The sequence below is a fragment of the Saccopteryx bilineata genome, chromosome 6 (assembly GCF_036850765.1).
Source record: "Saccopteryx bilineata isolate mSacBil1 chromosome 6, mSacBil1_pri_phased_curated, whole genome shotgun sequence".
In the NCBI taxonomy this organism is placed as follows: domain Eukaryota; kingdom Metazoa; phylum Chordata; class Mammalia; order Chiroptera; family Emballonuridae; genus Saccopteryx; species Saccopteryx bilineata.
The window spans coordinates 74,767,154-74,772,351 of record NC_089495.1 but is presented as its reverse complement, the minus strand read 5'-3'; the positions used below and the strand labels follow the sequence as shown (position 1 = coordinate 74,772,351).

At 39.8% G+C, this 5,198-nt stretch overlaps 1 pseudogene; it reads right to left on the bottom strand.

The window, feature by feature from the left end:
* Positions 1-1,611: 1,611 nt before the first annotated feature.
* On the bottom strand, positions 1,612-1,706 carry LOC136309851 (small nucleolar RNA SNORA48; annotated as a pseudogene).
* Positions 1,707-5,198: the final 3,492 nt, after the last annotated feature.

Below are 5,198 nucleotides of genomic sequence, written 5' to 3'. Positions count from 1 at the left end.
AGGTGCTCAGCCATTTTGTGGCTTGTCTGAGTGAAATCTGGACTCTTCTTGAAATGAAAAACTTCGAGCATTCTTAGTTAGCTAACACTGAGTGGCTCCTGAAGTTCTACTATCTTGTGGACATGACTGAACATCTGAACCAGCTCAATGTGAAAATGCAAGGCGTTGGAAATACAGTCTTATCCCTTCAACAAATAGTGTTTGCATTTGAAAACAAACTGGAACTCTTTTTCGCCGACATTGAAACAGGTCCTTTACTACACTTTGAAAAACTGTGAGAGTTTAAAGGTGCATGCACAGCAAGTGACCCTGCTCAACACCTTGATCTCCAGCAGCTAGCGGGTTTCACATCTAATCTCCTGCAGTCATTCAAAGCACGCTTTGGAGAATTTTGTGAGCTCACTTGTCTTTTTAAGTTCATCACCCATCCACACGAGTGTGCAGTGGACAGTGCCGAACTGAGTTGCATCCCGGTGTCTCTGTCAGAGATTTTGAGCTACAAGCTGCTGACCTGAAGGCCTCAGACATGTGGGTGAATAAGTTCAAGTCACTGAAAGAAGATTTGGAAAGACTTTCATGGCAGCAAGCAGAGTTGGCGAGCAAACAGAAGTGGGGAGAAATGAAAAGACTTCAACCCACGGACCAGCTGATTGTCAAAACTTGGAACGCGCTTCCTGTCACATACACACACTGCAGCATGTGAGTATTGCTGTACTGACAATGTTTGGCTCTATGTATGTATGTGAGCAGTCTTTCTCACATCTAAAGAATGTTAAGACCAACCTACGATCACGTTTAAGGGATGGAAGTCTCAACGCCTGCATGAAGCTTAACCTCACCACATATCAACTAGACTACAAAGCCATCAGCAAAACCATGCAGCACCAGAAGTCGCATTAATGGTAAAAGGTACTTTATTCTTCATTGGCTAGCAGCAGCATAACAACATTATTAAAAAGAATTCAGAGACTTATTGTCCTTTAAAAGTGTTGGTCTTACATAAAATGCACACATTTACTTGTATTTAGTGTTAAACATATTGTATGGCTCTCACGGAATTACATTTTAAAATATGTGGCATTCATGGCTCTCTCAGCCAAAAAGGTTCCCAACCCCTGGCTTGGACTGACTATCTTATAGCTCGGGTTATGCTTTATCAGAAGTCAAAGAAGTGATTTCTTAGCCCTACATAAATGTTCTTAGCTATTTTGTGGAATAGGGTAAAGTTCACTGTGTTCTTTATGTCTTTTTGTCAACAACATAGTTAGTGGTCAGAGGAAGTACAGAAAAACACTTTTCTAGGAGTGGCATAAGGTCATATGATAAGTAAGTGATAAAGATAGAATTTTCACCCTTTGCCTCAAAACTCCAGAACCAAAGAGGCAAGACTCAAGACCCTTCTGTTGGGCAGATAAAGTTATTATTTTTTTTCTCACCCTTATTGTTAAAGATGGCGTTACCCATGTGGATGGCTGTTGCCTAGGTGATAAAATTAATTGCCCTTTCTGCTTGGAAGGGGTGTGGTTATGCGAATATGTGTTGGAGGAGGGCTTTCGCACCAGAAGGTTTTATTTTTTTTAATTTTTTAATTTTAAATTTTTTTTCATAAATCCATGTGTCCAGGGCATGAACCAAGCAAGGGCACAGACCAAAAGCCAAGCTGGGATAAAACAAGGAGTTACTTTGTCCCTGGCTAATACGAGACAAGCGTACCAAAAGGTTTTAAAAGGAGGAGCTTGGAGGCCATTTGTAGAGAGATCACATCGTTCCGGGAGAGAGTGATTATGTTCTAGGAAGGACCCATGGAGGTAGGGGCAGGGAAGCAATGTGGAGGAGGCAATCAAAATGGCAGAATGGGCAAGGAGAGCCAGTTTGTGGAGGAGAAGGAGATGGGGAACAGAGGTGAATAAGACTGGTGAGGTGGAAGCCTTTGATTCTAGGAAAACTCGGATGAGTCAGTAGCTTTGTGAGCACTGAATGAGTGGGATTTGGAGCCCAGTGTGTGTATATTCTCACCCTCCAGGTGCGAGCTAGGATTATAGAAAAATGGAACACTAGTTTTCAGCTGTGTTGCCCCTTTACCATCCGTCTGAATCAGACCTGAACCTGCGTTGCCAGGCGGCTGTGATGGCAGCCGCGGATACTGGCTCTACACCCTCTACACATAACTATATACGTGTTATACATTTAAATAGATGCTGGGAGATTAAAGATATAAATTTTGAAACTCTGCTTTTTGTTTTTAAAAATCTTACAGTTTACCAATAATAAACAGTATCAATATAATATGGAGGATAAAAAGAGAGAGATATACTAGGGACTATGAAGATAGAGAAGAAAACCTATATTCAAACATGGATGTTTAATAAATGCTTTTGGTTTAGAGAACATTTGAGCAAAACCTTAATTTATTATTTAAATTTAGTAGGGTACAGAGATGGGAAGGATGAGAAGGGGCTTCTAAGTAGCAGGAACAGTGTGAGCAAAGAGAAAGAGCCATAGCATCAGCAGCTTCTATAAACTATAAATGGTATTCGCAAAGCATATGTTACAGGCCAGGAAGTACTGGGAGATTATATTTAACATTTTGGTAGTGATCAGTTCATGGAGAATTGGGTGTAACTAGCCTGACTATTTGAATGGAAGAGGAAGCATATTGTAGTAACAAGGAAAATGGGTTCTGAAGCCAGGCTGCCTGAGTTTGAATTCTGGCTCTGCATAGTCTGGCAAGTTCCTTAATGTCCATGTACCTCAGTTTACTCATTTGTAAAAAGGGGATAATATTACTTCTGTTATAAAGATTAAAAAGTTAATGTTTATAAGAATGCTTGGAACAGTGCCTAAAAAATAGTAAGCCCTGTTGTATTGCCAGTTGCTGCTGCTGTCGTGGCCAAACTTTGCTCCAATGGAGCCTTGGCTGCGGGAGGGGAAGAGAGAGACAGAGAGGAAGGAGGGGGGGGGTGCAGAAGCAAATGGGCGCCTCTCCCGTGTGCCCTGGCCGGAATCGAACCCGGGTCCCCCATACGCCAGGCCGACGCTCCACCGCTGAGCCAACTGGCCAGGGCTGGATCATCTCACTTTAATACTCTGGATGCTTCAGGAGAGAAATGGGTTCCTCTAGTAGCATCTGCATGGCTGGGTAAACCAGCTCCCTCACTGCTCTCCCTTTATCCCTATAGGAGGGTTACCTGGTCTCCTCTTTCCCTTAGCTGTGCCACCTTTGGAGAAAGGAAAGTTTTTCTTACTCTAGTTTTGAGAAACCTGAATTTGTACAAAGGCTCTCTCGTCTGTAGGTGTCTTTCCAAGTCAGTGTTTTCCAGGTGCTCCCAGACCATAGCTAAGAGGGATTGGAGTCAGTTTATAGGCTCCTGCTGGTTCCACAGCCCATATTAGGTTCTGTCAACTAGTACCCAGTTCACAGGGGATAGACTCCTCCCTCGGTCCCTTACTGCATGGTACTGGATTCCATAGCTCCCATAGAGGCACTTTGGTTAACAGATAGGTGCTGAATTTTAGATGTTAAAAGAGGGACAAAAATGAAAGATGTCATATGTCACCATAATATTGATGTCATCTATTACCATATTTTTGATTATTGCTTTAAGAAATAATTTGAAAGTAGATTCTTGAATCAGAGAAATAGTATTTTCATTCTTGTGTTTATTTGGTATTTTTATTTTCTTTCAATTAGACTATATGCTCTTTAATGATAAATTCAAGCCTTACTGTGGGTGAATTCTCTCATCATTGTAAAAATTTTCATGTAGTAGGTAAAGGGGGAGCATTTCCTTGATTTTTCTCCACATTAGTTTTATTTTTCTATAGAAGGAATCAGCAATTTATATTTCTATTATCTAGAACAATGCCTGGTCATTTGACAGATTTTAGAGGCACAAAATCTGTTGAATGAATGTATAAACCTAGTTTAAGGCTTTGATTAGTTTGTTTATTGATGGGTGAGGTTATTGTGTGATCAGAAGCATAACCCTACGCCCTTTTCTTCAAATTCATTGCTTCCAAAAGCTGGAGATATATATGGAGCCAGACACAACTTTTGGGGACAGGCTAGTTGTCTAAATTTTCTCTTTCTCTTGATGTTTGCCTGAATTATCTGCTCATCATCCTGAATTTATTTGTCATGGAAATGACCAAACCCTTTGGATTCTACTTAGGATAAGATAAAGGTCCTGCTTTAGACTTTGGTCTAAGCTGTGGGTACTAACCCATCTTTTACCAAGTAGCTTTGTATAAATATTAGGGGATAGGATTTGACTCAGAGTATGACAAAACTATTATATTTTTCATATTATGTAATTGTGTTTTTGTATTTCTACATATCTCAGGGCCCATGAGGAGGGATTTTTCTAGAGGCAAGATCCAGTCAGGCATTCTTGGGCATTGGTTGCAATAACATAAATCTCATTTTATTTCTAACAGTAATCATGCTAAAACCCTTTTGACTTTAATGTATCTGAATCCTGAGAAGTTTAGGATAAGAAAAAAATTAGATATCACTGTGACTTAGTTTGGAGGGTTATGTAGGGTATATGCGAACCTAAGCAAAAAATTATTTTAGAATCAGTTTTGTCTTCCCATGTTTTGGAAAATATCCAAGTTTGACTGCAAAACAAAATGCTGAACTCAATTAGTGCTGAAATTGAACAGTTTGTATGTCAATTATCATCAAAATAATACTCTGATTTTTTTCATTTCTTTCATTGGTAGCTTAAAACTTCACAGTTTAATCTCCTCCAACCTGTTGTTTTGAGTATGTTCTTGCAAACCCTGATGGCTCTTACTTTTTACAAAATTCAAGCATTCTGCAGTCTGCCTTAAATACAATTGTATCTCTCTCTCTCTCTCTTAGCATCACCTATATAGGAGAACAATCCTCTTAGAAGGTTTGACTCCTTTTTTAAATTTTATTTTACCTTACCTTATGGCAAGAGTAGATTTGAAAAGATAACACTAGAAAGAGCAGCAGGAGATGGTCTCCCGTGACTTTCCCTTCTGTTCTCTATTTCAGCGGGACGCTCAAGTTTAGTACAAGAGAAGCTTGAAGAACATCAGACAAAGACAGAAGGCTTGAAAGTAGGTCTAAAGGTGTTCAGAAGTTAGCTTGAGCACACAAGAAAGAGGACTGAGAGATCGGAAAAAAAATAATGTGATGTTTTGAAGGAAATTGTGTTTTCCTTTCT